The sequence below is a fragment of the Ruditapes philippinarum genome, unplaced genomic scaffold (assembly GCF_026571515.1).
Source record: "Ruditapes philippinarum isolate M1 unplaced genomic scaffold, ASM2657151v2 ctg663_1_1_1_1, whole genome shotgun sequence".
NCBI lineage: Eukaryota > Metazoa > Mollusca > Bivalvia > Venerida > Veneridae > Ruditapes > Ruditapes philippinarum.
Genome location: NW_026864384.1, coordinates 17383 through 39635, shown reverse-complemented (window position 1 = coordinate 39635; position 22253 = coordinate 17383). Strand labels below are relative to the sequence as shown.

Genomic DNA, 22253 nt, shown 5'->3' with positions numbered 1-22253 from the left:
TATTTTTCACAAAAATGTATATATGCACACACGCCAATAAATATACCGTATAAGTACTTATTTCTGCGGGCTTAATATTCTGCGATTTTGGTTAAAATAAGGGGTTTTAAATTTCTGCGTATCTTATTTCTGCGATGTCATCATTCTCGCATTGATGCTTTTTATTTCTGCGTTTTAATTAAGATCTTTTTACAAAATTAACCGATAAAAACAAACAACATTTCAAGATTTGTTGATGTAACATGTACATTACTTCCGGATAACCTGTAGACAACAGATATTGTGTTTCGTTGTAATCATATTGTATTGATATATACATGTTAATAAACAAATATAAAAAAAACGTGCTATGAAAACAATTTTAATACTGTATGTGTATAAATATGTAGTGTGAAAAATGAACAATGGCAAAATCGCAGGTAGTCACAGGATATTGTACAAATACAAAATGATATATGTTTATTGCACCATCAAATTATAACAGTTTTATTTTACAAAACAATGAAGCTTAGGGTGAGCGAAAATCATACAAACATGATATTTATTTAGAACAAGCAAAGTAACAATTATTTTCTAATAATATATTTACGACTGATACATAAAGAAAAATTCCCATCTACAAAGGGTGATAACGGTAATTGGTAATGTATTTATACAATACCGGTAGTTGACATACATGTAGACATAGGGAAAGGCTTAATAATCTGCGGTTTTTAAATCTGCGGTGTCGTTATAAACCGCAGAAATAGCAGAAATAAAGTACTTATACGGTATATGGTCATTTAATGCACAAATCTGAGAAAATTCAGTAATTTAACCTTTAAGGTCAAGGTCATTAAAGAGCCCAAGTCAATTTGGGTTTGATAAACAACAAGGTCTTGTCCTATACAGCCAAAACAATGAAAATTTCAATAATTTGACCTTCAAAGTCAAGGTCATTAATAAGTGAAGGTCAAGGTCTGTCTGGTTATTTTTAAGGGTTATCCTTGAAGATTATTATGTTCAAGTTTCAAGACAATCCATTCAAAAATAACAAAGTTACAGTCAATAATAGCCAAAAAAATGAAAATTTCAAAAATTTGACCTTCAAAGTCAAGGTCTGTCTGGTTATTTTTAAGGGATATCCTTGAAGATTATTTTGTTCAAGTTTGAATACAATCCATTCAAAAATAACAAAGTTACAGCCAATAATAGCAAGAACAAGCAAAATTTGGACTTTTAACCTTGAAGGTCAAGGTCATTTATGGATGAAGGTCAAGGTTAGTGTGGTCTTCTGAAAGGTCTTGTCCCAAGGGTTGTTGTGGCCAAGTATGAAGACAATACACCAAGAACTAAAAAAGTTATGATCCAGGTACAAGTTTGCGGACGGCAATGCCGCCGCGACTATAACAATACTTTTAAAAAAAAAAAAAAAAAAGTCGAGCTAATAATAAAGTGATACTAAATGAAATATGAGTGCTGGGATATGTCTTTACTTTAAAGACATCTGCATGTAATGTTATTTAGATAAGCCATGAAAATTATCACACAAGATGAATGACAGACCTCAGAAGGGCTGCGGGGGCAGCAGCACACTGCTGGATAGTAAACTGCAAATAAACAATTTGAATTTAAAGACATTTTCAGTAGTTTATTGTGCGCATCATAATGCGCTTCCAAGAAAGATAATCACGGATAATTACTCCTAAAAATGAAGGCAGTTGAATAGTACTCGGACAAATAATGAGTAATTAATACAGAATAAATATTTCTAAATGTTCATCAGGAGATCAGTGGATCGTTTAGACAACATCAGATAAAGGATTTCTCCTAGCATTAGTACCACAACATGGATGATGATTCCGCAAGTGTTACCCCACCCACTTGTGGTAGTGACAAAAGTGCTTCGCCACTTGATTACTGGCAGACAAGTGGGCAAAGAAGTTTAAAATGATATATTTTAAAAATGTTGATAAACAAGAGGGCCATGATGGCCCTTATATCGCTCACCTGATTATGAAGGCTCAATTCCCTTTTTATTTGGGCTGTGTGACCTACTTTTTGACCACAGATGACCCATATTTAACTTGACCTAGAAATCACCAAAAAAAACTTTCTGACCAATTTTCAGGTTATTTGGATCACAACAGTAGCCTCTAAAGTATAAACAAGGTTTTTCCATATAAGGGCTGTGTGACCTAGTTTCTGAACACAAGTGACCCATATTCAAACTTGACCTGGAAATCATCATAACAATCATTCTGACCAATTTCAAGGATATTTTGTCTGGAACAGAAGCCCCTCGAGTGTACACAAGGTTTTCCAATATTAAGGCTGTGTGACCTAGTTTTTGACCCCAGGTGATCCATATTCGAACTTTCCCTAGAAATCATCATTTCAACCTTATTGACCAATTTTCAAACATCGAAGAATATGTTAAATATGTACTACAAATATTTGTCCACATTATATGTAATCATTTAAATATTATGCATTCATTTCCTTTTGAAAAAATTGACTCAGACTTTATAGATAACAAAAACTACAATATTGATAAATCTTCATTTGAGCTTAAATTTATGATATAAAACCATAAAATATTGAGTTACAGGATCTTTAAGTGAATGGCTGCTATGAAGTGACTCACTGTATGCTATGGAAACTAAGCTTTAGCTTCTGTAGATTTAGAAGATAAAATCTAAGTTTTTACCATACTGTATACATAAAAGGAAAATCAATGTTCCCTGGGGCAGGGCCAATTTTGACATGAGGGCTTAATTTGAAAAAAAATGTAGAGTTCCAAAAGCATCAGATCTATGATATAAAACCATAAAAAATGTTGTGTTACAGGGTCTTAACATACGGCACGACAGTTTAAATTGCATTTACAGTAATTATAACAGAATAATTGCACCTTACACCAATAGCTTGAGCCATAATGTAATCAAGATGTCTATTCCTGCATTCACTCTGGTAAGTTATTATAAGGATATTGTTTTGGGGTTGTCCGTCCTTACTTCCGTACAAACCCAGAGGTACTTGTGTGACTTGGGGAACAATGGGTAACAGTAAATTCTCTTTGATCCTATTCATTCTGTTTTTACTTGTGTGTCTTTTTTTAAGCCTTGTGTGACTAAAAATGGCCAAAAAGATCAAATTAAAAGTCACATAAGTACCATTTTGTGAGTACGTCCGTCCGTCCGAATTTCTGCGCTACTTCTCTGCAACTACTGGCTGGAATTCAATAAAACTTTATGGGAATCATCAATATCCAGAGGAGATGCGCATATCGTCGGCTTGTTCCAGTCAGACCTTTTAACTCAGAGTTATGGCTCTTGATTAGTTATGCATTATGCATATAGAGCAAAAATCATTTCCGCGCTACTTCTCTGCAACTACTGGCTGGCAATCAACGAAACTTTATTGGAACCTTCAATACCAAGACGAGATGCGCATATCATTGCCTTGTTCCGGTCAGACACTTTAACTCAGAGTTAGGGCCCTTGATTAGTTATGCAGTATGCAGTTAGAGAAAAAAATCGTTTCCGCACTACTTCTCTGCAATTACTGGCTGGAATTCAACGAAACTTTATGGGAACCTTCAATACCAAGAGGAGATGCAAATATCGGTGCTTCGTTCCAGTCAGACAATTTAACTCAGAGTTATTGTCCTTGATTAGTTATGCAGTATGCATATAGAGAAATAATCGTTTAAGTGCTACTTCTCTGCAACTACTGGCTGGAATTCAAAGAAACTTTATGGGAACCTTCAATAGCAACAGGAGATGTGCATATCGTCAGCTTGTTCCGGTCAGACACTTTAGCTCAGAGTTATGGCCCTTGATTAGTTATGCAGTATGCATATAGAGCAATAATCGTTTCCGTGCTACTTCTCTGCAACTACTGGCTGGCAATCAAAGAAACTTTATGGGAACCTTCAATAGCAACAGGAGATGCGCATATCTTTGCTTTGTTACGGTCAGACACTTCAACTCAGAGTTATGGCCCTTGATTAGTTATGCAGTATGCATATAGAGCAATAATCATTTCCGCGCTCTTTCTCTGCAACTACTGGCTGGGATTCAACAAAACTTTATGGGAACCTTCAATACTAAGAGGAGATGCTCATATCATAGCCCTGAATACTTATTATGTACAAAGAATATAACTGTTTACGCCATGATAAATATATAAATAAAGCCTTGTGTCTTCAGTTGTTGTGCTAGTAATAACCGCAGTACTCGGCGGGGGATATAAATTCAACGAATTTGCTTGTTGTATTTACATCTACAGCCATGTGCTTGTTAAATACAGCTAAATTATCCAGGGTGTAATATCACCAATGGTGGTGGTGTTGGTAGTTTTCACTCCGGATAAGGACAGTAAGCCACAATGAATTCATCAGAGCACAGTTCAACCACCGCATTGTTCCTGGGCAGGCTGTCAAGCAGTTTGCCTTCACTTTCGCAATGAATTGAAACTTCTGTACATGCCAGAGCAGAGGTACAGTGCAAATGACCGTAGAAAGAAATTCATGATCAATCACAACGAAAGTGACCTGTGCCGTTCGGATTGATTTTGTTCACCCAAATCAAACCCAGGTCCCCCCCCCCACAGTCCAACGCTCTACCTATTTAGCTAACCTACCTATTGAGCTAACCGGACGGCTATAATATCACCAGTCTAGTAGTCAACTCCTGCTATGAAAAGATGATTGGGTTAACCCTTTCCCCCAAGAGCATATTGTGAAAAATGGCCATTTTCACTGAAAAGCCTCCTCTTACAAGTTCAAACTGCTATGAAACTATGAAAAATGCTTCAATACTAATCAAACTTGGCACAAATGTTGACTGGACTATTGCCTTTGTAACGACATGCTCAGTCTTAAATTTCCTGTTACCATGGCAACGAGGGGACATCTCAAAATTGCCAAAAATCACTATTTTGCCTCGATTTTTTCCATCAAAATTTATTTCAAAGTGCTGCAACTTCTCAAGGGATTGAGATAGAGTCAAAGGCTTTTCAGCGTTGGTTACACGTTACCTTATGATCGACCTGGGGTCATTTTAAGCCTCTCACAAGTCCAAAATTTTCTTGGCAATGAGGGGGATTCCGCCCCCCTTCAAACCCCCCAAACAGAAGGGGGCACATCCCCCTTCTGGCAACCCCCTGATGTATCTTTAAGATGGGGGGGGGGGGCGGCGCCGAAAAAGTGCTCACTTTTTTTAGCAACATAGGCCCAAATAGGACATTTTTTCACTATTTCAGGCCTAAAAAGGGGGGGGGGGGGTGGAAAGTGGGTTGTTTCGCGTATATATGAGGTAAAGGGTTAAGGAAGATTTATAAATTTATTTTTCATTATATCAATATTTTCTTCATATCTTAATTAACCATAAATTAAAAAATAATAATTAAACAAGATTGCATTTGTGAAAAATGCTATGCCACCGCAATAATACAACACTAAATAGTAATGTAGGAACAGAGTTTTTTTTTAAGATTAGTGGTTAAATCTACTGTTATTCAAATAAAAGATCAGAGTAGGAATCTATCAATGCAGTTGAGTCTAGTGAATTTGGTGGTGAAAGTCATATTTCACATGGCCAAAATTCCATGACTGTACATTAAAGGACAACACAGTAAGACACTTTGTCAAACTCTAGGCCAGCTGATATCAAAGTTCACTTTACATCTTAAATCTGTGCACATGGTTCAAATTTCATAGCTGCACATTAAAGGACAAAAAAGTAGGTCACATCATCAAAATCTAGGTCACCTGTTAACAAAGTTCAATTTTACAAATAAAAATGTGCACATAGTACAAATTTCATGGCTGTACACAAAAGGACAAGAAAGTAGGTCACTGTTCCCTTGGGCAAGGCAAAATTTTTGACCCAAGGGTTTAATTCAAACAATCTTGATACAGGTCCACCAAACAACATTTCATGTCAAATATCTAAGCTGTAGCTTTCTCCAATTCAGAAAACATTTGTTTAAGTTTTTACTATGTGAACATAATGAAAATTAATGCCCCCGGGCAGGGCCAATTTTGACACCAGGGGCAAAATTTGAACAACTTTGGTAGAGGACCTTTGGATGATATTATAAAGCAAACATGAAAGCTCTAAGCCTTGTACCTTCAGACAATAAGATTTTTTAATCTTTTACTATATGTACATTGTGAAAATCAATAACCCCCGGGGAGAGGCCAATTTTGACCCCTGAGGGCTATAGTTTGAACAATCTTGGTAGAGGTTCACTACACAAAGTCTCATGCCAAATATCTAACCTCTAGCCTTTGTAAAAAATATGATTTTTCAAGTTTTTACTACCGGTATATACATTTAAGGAAAACTATCGCCTCTGGGGCAGGGCAATTTTAACACTTAGAGAGGCATAATTTAAACAACTTTGTTAGAGTACCTATAGATGATATCATATACCAAATATCAAAGCTCTAAGCCTTGTACCTTCAGACAATAAGATTTTTAATTTTTTTACTATATGTACATAGTGAAAATCAATGACCCCCAGGGCGGGGCCAATTTTGACACCAGGGCTATAATTTGAACAATCTTGCTAGAGGTTCACTACACAATGTTTCATGCAAAATATCTAACCTCTAGCCTTTGTTAATTGAGAGAAGATGATTTTTTAATGTTTTTACTATATTATGTATACATATAAGGAAAACCTATGACCCCCCGGGCGGGGCTAATTTTAACACTAGAGCCAATAATTGAACAACATTGGTAGTGTACGTATAGATGTTATTATATACCAAATATCAAAGCTTTAAGCCTTGTACCTTCGGACAATAAGATTTTTAATTTTTTTACCGCGACTTAGTGCGGGAATTATAAATATAGCTAACCTCGGCGCGAGACATAGGATGGAAAATACCTTTTTCATATTTTATTGTAATAAATATTTACAAACTGTGTCTTTCGGGTTGTTTTTATCAATATATAACCAATAATGATGTTAATTTGAATAAATAATCATATCTCAAATCTGCGACTATGATTTAGACAATGAAATTCTACCTTTAGTTTAAAAAGGTTTTTAATTTCTTGTAATTTTAATTTGTGATTATGCTTCAAAGCGGTGGCATAAAAATCTCATTTATTTTCATGTTATTAATGCAAAACTTTATTTATTTTTATCAAAGTGAGATAATTGCATAACAGAAATCAACCACTCCTGGGGCAGGGTCAATGTTTACCCTTGGGCTTTTGTTTGAATAAACGAGGTAGACACCCACTAGAAGATATTTCATGCTAAATATCTTAGCTCTAGCTCTTTGGGGTTTTTTAAAGAAGATTTTTTAAGTTTTTACTATATACAAATTAGGAAAATCAATGACTCCCAGGGGCGGGGCCAATTTTGACCCCAGGGCATTTATTTGAACAAACTTGGTAGACACTGACTAGATGATGTATCATGCCAAATATTTAAGCTGTAGCTCTTTGGGTTTTCTAAAAGAAGATATTTTAAGTTTTTTCTTTCGTTGCCAAGTTCTGCTTGGAATTAAATTCTTTGAACAATTTTTAAAGTTGACTACTAAAGGAACATTCCTGTGAAGTTTGGATGAAATTGGCTTAGCGGTTTATGAGGAGATGTTGTTTAAAGTAATAGTTAACGGACGACGATGGACGGACAGACACCGGACAGAAAGCGATCACAAAAGCTCACTATGTCACTTTGTGACAGATGAGCTAAAAATAATTTCTAAGATATGTTCCAATTTTCATTTTTTTTTCAATTTCTGAATACTTGCTTATTGTTCTCGTATGTGAGTCGAGTGAAGGAATAATATGGACTTAATATATAACTTGTTTTAAAAACATATTCAGTATCAGTTACTTCATAATTATAACATCAAAAAAAATAAAATTTATATTTCAACATGTTCTTGTTGTATATATAACAATGAATTTAGTATAACACTGATATTTCTTAAGAAAGCATAGTTATTTTGACAGTTGGCATATACGGTAACCATGGAAATTTCCTGTTTACAAAAAAACTAACACGTCAACATATATTTTTATGTCTATTTTTGAATTCACCATAAAATTTTACTTTATATATATCAATGTAGAAAATTCTATGAATGAAATTTTTGGATATCTTTTATTATTTATAGAATTCATGTTTATTTATCTCATTTTTTTGTTCAGTTAAGAAGCATGAAAAACTCATTTTTAAAGAAATATGTTCAAATTATCGTTTGTTTCATACAGAAACGTTGGGTAAGGTTATCCTTGCATAAAACAATGCTTGTTGTGTGTATTAAGCTATCTTATACATGTTCTATTTTTTTATAACACAAAATGGCTATTTTGACAGTTTTGAGATATATGGTTACCATGGATACTGCCATTTTACAAGAAATCTAACACGTCAACATATATTTTTATTTTTATTTTTGAATTCACCATTAAATGTTACTTTAGAAAATTCTATGCAAGGATTAAATTTTCATAAAACTGTAGAAAATGTCTTGAGACCTTGACATTTGGATGTGACAGACAGAACATGTCAAGATGCATGTACATGTATATATTAATTTTCAATGTTAAAATTTTGTTAGTATGTAAGTAAATGACCATGAACAAAAACTTAACAAACAAGAGCCCGGTTTGAGCCGGGTGATGCTCCCCGAATAGGTTTTGGACACAGGAAAGTACACCTCTTGTAGTTTCAGAGTTATGTCCGTGGAAATGTTCAAAGTGCAATAATTCCAAAATTAGGCAAGGCAGAGTTACAGTTTTTTGCACTGCACTTCTAATCAATGTGATCTATCAACCTACAAAGTTTCTTGATGATATCTCTTATGATTTCCGAGTTATGTCCTGGGCAATTCAAAAAGTAAAATAAACAAAGGGCAATAACTCCAGAATTAGGCAAGGTAGAGTTATGGTTCTTGTGCATTGCACATCTACCCATTGAGATATATCTACCTACAAAGTTTCATGTTGATATCTCTTTTAGTTTTACAACTATGTCCTGGACAAGATTTTTCTAAAAGGGGAGATTATTCAAAAACAAGAGGGCCATGATGGCCCTGAGGTCGCTCACCTGTATATTAGGCCCCCCCAACCCCCACCCCCCCCAACATGCAGGGCCAATTTAACCAAGGGCTTTTATTTGCACAAACTTGGTAGACACCCATAAGAAGATGTTTCATGCTAAACATCTAAGCTCTAGCTCATTGGGCTTTTTAAAAGAAGAAAGATTTTTTTTCAGTTTTTTACTATACACATATAGTTAAAAACAATGACACCCCTGGGGCGGGCCAGTTTTGACCCAGGGCTTTTATTTGAACAAACTTTGTAGACACTTACTAGAAGATGTTTCATGTTTAATATCTAAACTCTAGCTATTTGGGTTTTTTCAAAGAAGATTTTTAAAGTTTTTGCTAAACACATATAAGAAAATCAATGGACCCCCGGGGCGGGGCCAATTTTTGATCCCAGGTCTTTTATTTGAACAAACTTTGTAGACACTCACTAAAAGATGTTTCATGCTTAATATCTTAACTCTAGCTATTTGGGTTTTTTTAAAGAAGATTTTTTAAGTTTTTGCTATACACATATAAGGAAAATCAATGACCCCCGGGGCAGAGCCAATTTTGACCCCAGGGCTTTTATTTGAACAAACTTGGTAGACACCTATTAGAACATGTTTGATGCTCAATATCTTAGCCATAGCTCTTTGAGTTCTTTAAAAGAAGATTTTTTAAGTTTTTACTATATGCATATAGGGAAAATCAATGACCCCCCGGGGCGGGCCAATTTTGACCCCAGGGCTTTTATTTGAACAAACTTGGTAGACACCCATTAGAACATGTTTCATGCTAAATATCTTAGCTCTAGCTCTTTGGGTTCTTTAAAAGAAGATTTTTTAAGTTTTTACTATATGCATATAGGGAAAATCAATGACCCCCGGGGCGGGGCCAATTTTGACCCCCAGGGCTTTTTATTTGAACAAACTTGGTAGACACTCACTAGAAGATGTTTCATGCCAAATATCTAAGCTCTAGCTCTTTGAGTTCTTTAAAAGAAGATTTTTTTAAGTTTTTACTATATACATATAGGGAAAATCAATGACCCCCCGGGGCGGGGCCAATTTTGACCCCAGGGCTTTTATTTGAACAAACTTGGTAGACACCCATTAGAACATGTTTCGTGCTAAAAATCTTAGCTCTAGCTCTTTGGTTTCTTTAAAAGAAGGTTTTTTAAGTTTTTACTATATGCATATAGGGAAAATCAATGACCCCCCGGGCGGGGCCAATTTTGACCCCAGGGCTTTTATTTTGAACAAACTTGGTAGACACTCACTAGAAGATGTTTCATGCCAAATATCTAAGCTCTAGCTCTTTGAGTTCTTTTAAAGAAGATTTTTTAAGTTTTTACTATATGCATATAGGGAAAATCAATGACCCCCGGGGCGGGGCCAATTTTGACCCCAGGGCTTTTATTTAAACAAACTTGGTAGACACGCATTAGAACATGTTTCATGCTAAATATCTTAGCTCTAGCTCTTTGGGTTCTTTAAAAGAAGATTTTTTAAGTTTTTACTATATGCATATAGGGAAAATCAATGACCCCCTGGGGCGGGGCCAATTTTGACCCCAGGGCTTTTATTTGAACAAACTTGGTAGACACTCACTAGAAGATGTTTCATGCCAAATATCTAAGCTCTAGCTCTTATGGTTTTTTAAAAGAAGATATTTAAAGTTTTTTCTTTCGGTTGCCATGGCAACCAGAGTTCTGCATGGAATTAAATTCTTTGAACAATTTTTAAAGGTGACCACCAAAGGAACATTCCTGTGAAGTTTGGATGAAATTGGCTTAGTGGTTTATGAGGAGATGTCATTTAAAGTAAAAGTTTACAGACGGACGGACGGACGGACGACGGACGGACGACGGACGGACGATGGACGGACGGACGCCGGACGAAAAGCGATCACAAAAGCTCACCCTGTCACTTTGTGACAGGTGAGCAAATAAGGCTTAACAGAGTTATGGTTCTTTTGCACTACACCTCTACTCAATGAGATCTATCTACCTACAATGTTTCATGTTGATATCTCTTATAGTTTTAGAGTTATGCCCCAGACAAGATTTTTCTATAAGGGGAGATTATTCAAAAACCAGGCAAAATAGAGTTATGGTTCTTTGACACTGCACTCCCCCTCAATGCCCTCTACCACTGTATGAAGTTTCAACAAATTATCTCCAAGGGTTTTCAAGTTATGTTCCGGACAAAGTTCAAAGAATTAAAATTAACAAAGGGCAATAACTCCAAAATTAGGACAAAAAGAGTTATTGTTCTTATGCACTTCACATCTACCCATTGAGATCTATTCACCTTCAAAGTTTCATGTTGAAATCTCTTATAGTTTTAGAGTTATGCCCCGGACAAGATTTTTCTATAAGGGGAGATAATTCATAAACCAGGCAAAATAGAGTTATGGTTCTTTGACACTGCACTCCCCCTCGATGCCCTCTACCACTGTATGAAGTTTCAACAAATTATCTCCAAGGGTTTTCAAGAAATGTTCCGGACAAAGTTCAAAGTATTAAATTAACAAAGGGCAATAGCTCCAAAATTAGGAAGAAAAGAGTTATTGTTCTTATGCACTGCACATCTACCCATTGAGATCTATTCACCTGCAAAGTTTTATGTTGATATCTCTTATAGTTTTAGAGTTATGCCCCGGACAAGATTTTTCTATAAGGGGAGATAATTCAAAAACCGGGCAAAATAGAGTTATGGTTCTTTGACACTGCACTCCCCCTCGATGCCCTCTACCACTGTATGAAGTTTCAACAAATTATCTCCAAGGGTTTTCAAGAAATGTTCCGGACAAAGTTCAAAGTATTAAATTAACAAAGGGCAATAACTCCAAAATTAGGATGAAAAGAGTTATTGTTCTTATGCACTGCACATCTACCCATTGAGATCTATTCACCTACAAAGTTTCATGTTGATATCTCTTATAGATTTTTCTATAAGGGGAGATAATTCAAAAACCGGGCAAAATAGAGTTATGGTTCTTTGACACTGCACTCCCCCTCGATGCCCTCTACCACTGTATGAAGTTTCAACAAATTATCTCCAAGGGTTTTCAAGAAATGTTCCGGACAAAGTTCAAAGTATTAAATTAACAAAGGGCAATAACTCCAAAATTAGGATGAAAAGAGTTATTGTTCTTATGCATTGCACATCTACCCATTGAGATCTATTCACCTACAAAGTTTCATGTTGATATCTCTTATAGTTTTAGAGTTATGCCCCGGACAAGATTTTTCTATAAGGGGAGATAATTCAAAAACCAGGCAAAATAGAGTTATGGTTCTTTGACACTGCACTCCCCCTCGATGCCCTCTACCACTGTATGAAGTTTCAACAAATAATCTCCAAGGGTTTTCAAGTTATGCTCCGGACAAGACAACGGACGGACAGACGGACGGACGGACGGACATTCTCACAGGTCAGTAATTATGTGGCTACTCTATTGTTCTCTCTATTGTTCTTTTTAGCCACGCAAAAGAAAATAGCCACATAAAAGCATTACGGAATGAATGACATCAAAGAGAACCTATTGTCCCTCTAGCCACATAATTACTCTCCTGTGAGTGCGGACAGACGGACAGACGGACAAGGCGCCGACTATATGCTCCCCCGAAATTTTTCGGGGAGCATAAAAATTTCAAGTCACACTTGTCGTTTTGTCCAAGTATGGATAATTTCTATAATGTTCAATGTTCAGTTTTACATCTGAAAATAGTGCACATGGTCCAAATTATAAAGCCGTGCATCAAAGGACAAGAAAGTAGGTCACTGCGTCAAAGTATCTATGCCAGCTGATATCAAAAATGTTCAATTTTATATCTGAAACTGTATACAAGGTCCAAATTTTGTATTAAAGGACAAGAAAGTAGTGACTTCGTCAAATTATCTAGGTCAGCTGATATCAAAGTTGAAGTCTAAAATTGTGCACATGGTCCAAATTTCATAACTGCACATCAAAAGACAAGAAATAGGTCACTTCATCAATATCTAGGTCAGCTGATATCAAAGTTCAACTTTACATCTAAAACTGTGCATATAATTGTCAAAAATTTTATAGCTGTACATCAAAGGATAAGAAAGTAGGTCACTTCTACAAATAATCTAGGTCAGCTGATATCAAAATTCAATATTATGCACATGGTCCAATTTCATAGCTGTACATCAAAGGACAAGAAAGTATGTCACTTCATCAATATCTAGGTCAGCAGATATCAAAACTCAATTTTAGATCTTAAACTCTATACAAGGTCCAAATTTCATAGCTGTACATCAAAGGACAAGAAAGAAGATCATTTTGTCAAATCATCTAGGTCACCTGTTATAAAAATGATATTTTACATCTCAAACTTTGCACATGGTCAAAAATTCATGGCTGTACATCAAAGGACAAGAAAGTAGGTCTGTGTCCCCTTGGACAGGGCAAAATTTTGACACAAGGGTTTAATTCAAACAATCTTGATACAGGTCTACCAGACAATGTTTCATGTCAAATATCTAAGCTCTAGCTTTCTCCTATTCATAAAACATTTGTTTTAGTTTCTGTTTTTACTACATGTACATAATGACAATCAATGGCCCCAGGTGGGGCCAATTTTGACCAAAGGGATATATACAATTTTAGTAGAGGTCCACTACACTATGTTTCATGCAACAATATCTTACCTCTTTTTATAATATGGACATAGTAAAAATCAATGACCCTGGGAGCGGAGCCAATTTTGACACCAGGGCTATAATTTCAAGTCTACCAGACAATGCCTTATGCAAAATATCTATGCTCTATGGTCTTTACAAGAAGATCTTTTAAATTTATTCTTATAATTCTTTTTGGTTGCCATGGCAACCAGATTTCTGCATGGAATCAAATTCTTTGAACAACTTTGGAAACTCAGGGAACTATCTTGCCAAGTTTGGTTCAAATTGGACTAGTGGTTTTTCACAAGAAGATTTTTTAAGTTATACACTATATAATCTATATAACACACGCACCCAAATGCAAAACACACACACAAACACACACACACGCACACACATACACACACCCAGGTGAATCTCTATATGCTATAAAAATTGAACTTTGTGTTTTAGGTTAACCTTGTACATACAGACGGATGACCGACCGAATTGGGATATGGGGCCATTTCTATTGTTATTTTCTTTTGTTAGCTCGACTTTTTTTTTTTTTTTTAAAGTAGTGGTATTGTTATAGTCCTGGCACGCTGCCGTTGCCGTCCCCAAACTTGTACCTGGATCATAACTTTTTTAGTTCTTGGTGTATTGTCTTCAAACTTGGCCACAACAACCCTTGGGACAAGACCTTTCAGTAGACCACACCTTGACCTTCATCCATAAATGACCTTGACCTTGGTCATAAAGACTACGTTACATTAGCTGGAACGGCAGGCAGACAACGTTACGTTGGCAGGAAGAAGAGTTTATACGACGTCATTTCCGTTGTATTGTTATTTTACCGTTAATAAACATTATCATTTTAGACACAACGCAAAGTAGTTGCTTCTTATTTCACTGACCACTTTTACATTTTGGTGCCTTGACAAAAACAGAAATTATGGATATTTTGAGAATTAAGAAGAGAAGAAGTGCACATAAGGCTGTGATAACACGTCAACTTGGCAAATTAGAAGAATATGCGGGCGATAATACGCACTTTACTACCGTTCTTGAAACTCTACGCAACAAACTTATGGCGCTGGAAGAGATCAACGAGGAGATAATGTCGCAGGTAGATGAGTTAGACATGGAGACCAAGATGCTCGAAACAGAGGACTATATGCTGGAAGTTCGGCTACGCATTGGAGATTTGGAGGCTCAACACCGCACGGCCGTGAAGATCAACCCATTCCCTTCAATGTCAAAAGTCCAAATTTTGCTTGTTCTTGCTATTATTGGCTGTAACTTTGTTATTTTTTAATGGACTGTCTTCAAACTTGGACATAATAATCTTCAAGGATAGCCCTTGACCTCCACTCATCAATGACCTTGACTTTGAAGGTCACATTATTAGACCTTCATGTTTATCAAACTCAAATTGACTTGGGCTCTTTAAACCTTGACCTTGAAGGTTAAAATTACTGAAATTACTGAATATTCACTGATTTGTGCATTAAATGACCATACATATATATCAAACTTAATCGGAAAACAATACCTGTAAACTGATGCTATATCTAATCAGATAACGCAAATAGCTTGTCCATAACAGCGAATTTAAAAACCATGGTAACGCACACCTGGCGCAGTGCGTTAATTTGCGCTGCCATCAGGCGCTCTATGATGCATATATTTTACAATATGACACATTTAGATTTCAAAATACGCCAAAATGTCATGACACATATCGTTGACGTTGTCAGAAAAAATGACTTTTTATATATATAAAAAAGAGAAGTTCGATTCCTTGTGTGGATCTCATGTACAAAAAAAGTATGTTTTGGGAAATGCAGAGTACAAAGTTCGTTAATTTTTTTTTACGTTTATTTCTGTTAGCGCTTTCAAATGTTTTTACATATCTTCAGACAGTAACGTATAATATAATCATATGCGTATATATATATAAATGCGTATATATATATACAAATACATATATATATAAATGCGTGTATATATATATTCTTTTTCTTATTTTTTTCCTCCGTTGTCGAGGGGTTAGAGTCGATGACTTCTAATCCAGTTACCTCTCTGGCGTGGGTTCGATCCCCGGGAGATGCTTTGGTAGTTTAGCGCAGAGGAAGGTAGTCTAGTACTGGTGTAACTCTCCAGGAACGATGGTTAGGAAACTACCCGCCTATATGACTGAAATACTGTTGGAAAAAGGCGTAAAATGAAACAAACAAACAAACAAAAAACTGTAATACACATGCAGATATATATGGAAAGGATTCATACTTTGACCAAACTAATTTGACAAGACAGACCAATTAAATTTATAAAAAAGAAACATTAAGATTTGTTCAAACATTACCTTGTTTGCTTCTAGAAAAAATAAAAAGTCGAGCGTTGCCCCCGCCCGGTGGTGGCTCTTGTTTAATAATGTGCCAACGGCCCCTTACTCTATTGTAACGAAATGAACTGTATTGTTCTCTTTTGTTCTGTTTACAGTTAGATGGCCCCCTACCCCTATTTGGTAGTGCGGAGAGACAGACTGATGGACGTTTCAATTACTATATGCCCTGAGAGGCACAATAAAAATCCTTGACAGCCAAGGTCAATTAAAGGTCAAGGTCACATTTAAATTATTCAATATGTTTGTTTGGTAGCAAGTCTTGTTTTGTCCAAGTAAAAATCAAATCCTTACATAAAAACAAATTTATGAAAATTTAACCAAAATTGAATAATATGATCATGACAGTCGAGGTCATTTATAGATCATGGTCAAGGTCAGTTAAACCTTTTAGAAGGTCTTTTCCAAAAGCTTGTTGTGTCCAAGTATGAAGATAATTCATTTATTAATTATCAAGTTACAGTAAATAATTGCAAAAATCAGTGAAAATTCAATAATTTAGCCTTTAAGGTTAAGGTCATATATGAGCCAAGGTCAATTTGAGTTTGATTTACATGAAGGTCTTATCCTAAAAAATGTTGTGTTATAATATGAAGTCAATCCATTTATTAATATTAAAGTTATAGCCAAATACAGATTTTCAGTAATTTGATCTTCAAGGTAAAGTTCATTTATGAGTGATGGTCAAGGTCTGTCTGCTTAACTAGAAAGTCAGCATTATCCTTAAAGATTGTTGTGTTCAAGTTTGGAGACAATCCATTCAAAAATCACAATGTTATAGCCACTAATACGAGGGATGATCAAAAATAAACCGGACTGTGACTGTCACTGAAAGAATTTTCAACCTATCACTTATTGTATAATATCAAAATTAATCGGAAAACAATACCTGTAAACTGATGCTATATCTAATCTGATGATGCAAATAGCTTGTCCGTAACAGCGAATTTTAAAACCATGGTAACGCACACCCGGCGCAGTGCGTAAATTCGCCTTGACATCAGACGCTTTATGATGCGTATATTTTACAATTTGGCACATTTAGATTTCAAAATACGCCAAAACGTCATGAACCATATCTTTGACGTTGTCAGTAAAAATGACTTCATTTAAACCATATTTATATTTACAATCACAATTCATACGTCACTTGTTAAAGAAATACTCGCGTCAAAACTAGTCTCGAAAATCAATCAATAAGATATTTTTGTTTTCAATGTAAGACGAGAAACTGTTTTTTAAACATAGAAAAAAGATTATGGCTATCAAGGGAAAGGTTGCAGGAAGCCATAGCATAATTTTTGATTAGCATAAAGGTTTAAGAAAGGGTAATAGAGAAAAAGAAAACAAGTAAGTGAGAACAAGAAAAAAGAAATTTTCAAGGCCATTGGTGACGTCAATCGCTCAGACGTTGAAAAATAACAGTCGATTGGCTGCGGACATTGTCAACGATGTTCGACAGTCGTTACGGAACGGCGCAGTCAACTCTAAGGATTTTAAAATGATAATAGTTAATGCATTTATAACATATATTGTATTCTTGGTTTACAATTGTATCAATTATTTTCTTATTTTACGCAGTAGTTTTATAAGTAATTGTGTCAACAATTTAACAGTCACTGTTCAAAATCGGCTATGCGTTTTATTTATTTAAGGATAATGACAATTTTGTTCAAAGTTGTATTATTCTTTGATTCTTTTGATTTTTTTGTATGATACATTATCATTCAGCAACATTATTTTACACTATTTGTAATACATAATATGGTTAATTGCATGTGCGATTTGTCCAGCAATGAAGTTACAGAAGGAAAGATCTGAAGTTTACGTCACTACAGGAGCTCTTTATCATCATCCATTCTATTACAATTCAATATGATACCGACTTGTAGAGAAATATATATAGGCAGTGAATCCGCCGCATCAACAACATTACTGTACCACGTATTGGCCTACTCTGTGAAGAAGTAAAAAGCTTCTCCGTTAAGGACGTCGCATGTGACGTAGTTAACGTCAATTTTTTAAGTTATACCGTGCGCTGCATAGCTTCACATGTACATGACTAAAACAGCATAACTTTTTTCTTTGTGAATATTTCTTGCTGGTATTTTTGTATCATTCAGGGAATTATAAGATTCCGATTCATTTTCCGTGTATTTTTATGTAAATTTATTTAACAGGTAAAGAATCATTTACAAAGTCCGGTTAATTTTTGATCATCCCTCGTAGCAATCAAAGCACAGAAGGCGCTGAATTTGTTTGGGTCTCAGAATGTCAGAAAGGTGAAGGTTGTGAGATTATAAACCAATTTGTTTTTGTATAGTGCCACCAATGCTTTCTAGCGTTTTAATTGTAGTATATTGACTATAAGACTAATTGCAACACTGATATTCAATTCAATGTTTATTTGACTTAAACAATTTGAAAAAAAAAATGAGTTGCTTTAACTGGGATTTGAACTCCAGACCTCTTGCTTCGTAAGCGAGCGCGCAAACCCCTCAGCCACAGTGAAGTTACAATGTACATTTGTATATATCAATGGCCTGAAGAAAACCATATTTTTCTAAATTAGTGTGTGTAACCCTTATTATTTCGACGCTAACTGTTGTTTAACACAGATGTAACTAATCATGGAGATTACTTATAAGCATGCATATCTATAGGAAATGAAACAATATTAGAAATCTTCGACCATTCGAGAACTATTTTGCTTGAAAATTAATGCGCCTGTTAATTTGACCATCTTTACGCAGTGATCTCCCCTGAATTTTTCGGCGTTAGTGTACATATACAGGGAAGTAACCGCTTCAAAAAAGCGGACTACTTTCGGCACTTGCAATTAACAGCATCCGGGTCTGAAATTTTGCTACCACTATTTGTTTGGTCTGACGACCCAAACAAATTAAAATCAGCAAAAATCAAGCAAAATTTAAACATTTGACCTTGAAGGTCAAAGTCATTTGTGAATAAAGGTCGAGCTAAGTCTGGTCTACTTGAAGGTCTTGTGGTTGTTGTGACCAAGTATGAAGACAATACACCAAGAACCTAAAAAGTTAAATTTGCAGATGGCAATGGCAAAGGGATTGACGCCATGAGTGTAAGAATACCTCTTGCTAAAAACAATTGTGAACATTAGGCTTAAAACAAATATAATGGTGGCTGAATTGTTACACTTTTGCATGTTGCGTTGTTGCTAGCTACAGCACAACAAATATTGTTTTCGCCCTTTTGTTTTGTTCCTGCGAAACATGCCAAACTGTCATCATGTCACCCTGTAGCTTGGTTTAATATATCGAAGGATATGCTTCTTATTGTGCTGTCACATGGCTTGTTGTCACGAGCATCAAGACGCCTCATGCCAGGAGACAACGCGTCATTTGGCGTGTTTCACTTGCCACAGGTAGACATGATGACAAGGAAATAATGCGCCGCTTGACGCTTTGTGTTGTTGCCAGCGACAACGCAACGGGCAAAAGTCTAACAAATCAGCCACCATAGACAAGTGTTAAATAAAAGAATGATTATACCTGCAGGTATTCTTTTGCTTGTCCAATATTCCAAATTATCAATTTATTACTTCAACACTGTCACAAGTCTGTATTTCCTAACAAGTAAAATAAAAACAATTTATATGTCTTAAAAATAAACGCTTCTTTAGCTAACGTTTGTAAGTTAAATATCCTGTAGACCTATACCAATATAACTGATTATTCCTCATCAAAGAAAATCATATCTCAAACTTCAGGAATTACTTATTATTGACAAATACTTGGAAAGTGTGTGGAATTTTTGTACAACTACTAGTCAATCACAAATAAAGGCCAAACAAATAAATTAATCAATAAATAGTTTCTTAAATCACATAAAAAAATTCTACATTTATGCTGTTTTGTACCACAGGAATACATTTACAGTAAAGAAATCAATATCCTTCAAATATTAAAATTTAAAACAACCTAAAAACATTATAAAACTAGAAGGGTTTTTGTCACAAAAACATAAACTAGAAATGTGTCCATAGGACACGGGTGCCCCCACACTCCACCGATTTTTCAATCTTATGTCTCTAGGCCAAATTTTGTTTCCGGCTACATGTGCCCAAGTTGAAAACTAAAAATCTTTTATTAAGTAAAGAGCAAATACTACAAATACTGAAAATAAAAAATAAAAATAGAAAACACGCAATTTCTAAAAATAGAAACACCTAATTCTATAAATAGTAACACGCAATTTTTAAAAATAGAAACACGCAATTCTAAAAATAGAAACACGCAATTCTATAAATAGTAACAGGCAATTCTAAAAATAGTAACACCCAATTCTATGAATAGTAACACGCAATTCTAAAAATAGAAACACGCAATTCTAAAAATAGAAACAAGCAATTCTAAAAATAGTAACAAGATATTTCTATAAATAGTAACACGCAATTCTAAAAATAGTAACACGCAATTTTAAAAACAGAAACACGCAATTCTATAAATAGTAACACACAATTCTATAAATAGTAACACGCAATTCTAAAAATAGTAACACGCAATTCTATAAATAGTAACACACAATTCTAAAAATAGAAACACGCAATTCTAAAAATAGAAACACGCAATTTCTATAAATAGTAACACGCAATTTCTAAAAAATAGAAACACGCAATTCTAAAAATAGTAACACGCAATTCTAAAAATAGAAACACGCAATTCTATAAATAGTAACACGCAATTCTATAAATAGTAACACGCAATTCTAAAAATAGTAACACGCAATTCTATAAATACTAACACACAATTCTAAAAATAGAAACATGCAATTCTAAAAATAGAAACACGCAATTTCTATAAATAGTAACACACAATTTCTAAAAATAGAAACACGCAATTCTAAAAATAGAAACACGCAATTCTATAAATAGAAACAAGCAATTCTATAAATAGAATCACGCAATTCTAAAAAAAGAAACACGCAATTCTAAAAATAGAAACACGCAATTCTAAAAATAGTAACATGCAATTCTATAAATAGAAACACGCAAATCTATAAATAGAAACACGCAATTCTAAAAATAGAAACATGCAATATACGTTGTTGTTGTTGTGGTTGTTGATGATGATGATGATGATGATGATGATGATGATGATAGATAGATATGTATAAATATAAATATACACACACACACACCAATAAATATATAATTATGGTCATTTAATGCACAAATCTGAGTAAATTCAGTAATTTTACCTTCAAGGTCAAGGTCATTAAAGAGCCCAAGCAAATTTGGGTTTGATAAACAACAATGTTCTGTTATAATATGAAGTTGATCCCTTCAATAATAGCAAAGTTACAGTCAGTTACAGCCAAAACAATGAAAATTTCAATAATTTGACCTTCAAAGACAATGTCATTAATGAGTGAAGGTCAAGGTCTGACTAGTTATTTTTAAGGGATATCCCTGAAGAAAATTATGTTCAAGTTTCAAGACAATCCATTCAAAAATAACAAAGTTACAGCCAATAATAGCCAAAAAAATGAATATTTCAATAATTTGTCCTTCAAAGTCAAGGTCATTTATGAGTGAAGGTCAAGGTCTGTCTAGTTATTTTTAAGGGATATCCCTGAAGATAATTATGTTCAAGTTTGAAGACAATCCATTCAAAAATAACAAAGTTACAGCCAATAACAGCATGAACAAGCAAAAATTGGACTTTTAACCTTGAAGGTCAAGGTCATTTATGGATGAAGGTCAAGGTTAGTGTGGTCTACTGAAAGGTAGTATGAAGACAATACACCAAGAAATAAAAAAGTTATGATCCAGGTACAAGTTTGCGGACGGGAACGGCAACGCCGACCCGACTATAACAATACCTCTACTTTTTAAAAAAAAAAAAAAAAAAGTCCAGCTAAAAATGAACAAAGGGCAATTACTACAAAATTTGGAAAGGCGGAAATCAAGTTCTTGTGCACTGCACATCTACCTATTGAGATCCATCTACCTACAAAGTTTCATGTTGATATCTCTTGTAGTTTTAGAGTTATTTCTTGGACAAGATTTTTTTTAAAGGGTAGATAATTAAACAAGAGCCCGGTTTGAGCCGGGTGATGCTCCCCTAATAGGTTTTGGACACAGGAAAGTACACCTCTTGTAGTCGTGGAAAAAGTTCAAAGTGCAAAA

General features: G+C 34.8%; 1 long non-coding RNA gene across 1 annotated transcript in view; it reads right to left on the bottom strand.

Annotated features, from left to right (window-relative positions):
* The window catches only part of LOC132725414 (uncharacterized), a 147390-nt gene extending 127670 nt beyond the window's left edge, over positions 1 to 19720 (bottom strand). Inside the window, exon 1 of the long non-coding RNA XR_009625052.1 lies at positions 19615 to 19720. This is a non-coding gene — a long non-coding RNA (uncharacterized LOC132725414). The remainder of the gene's footprint in view (positions 1 to 19614) is intronic.
* Positions 19721 to 22253: the final 2533 nt, after the last annotated feature.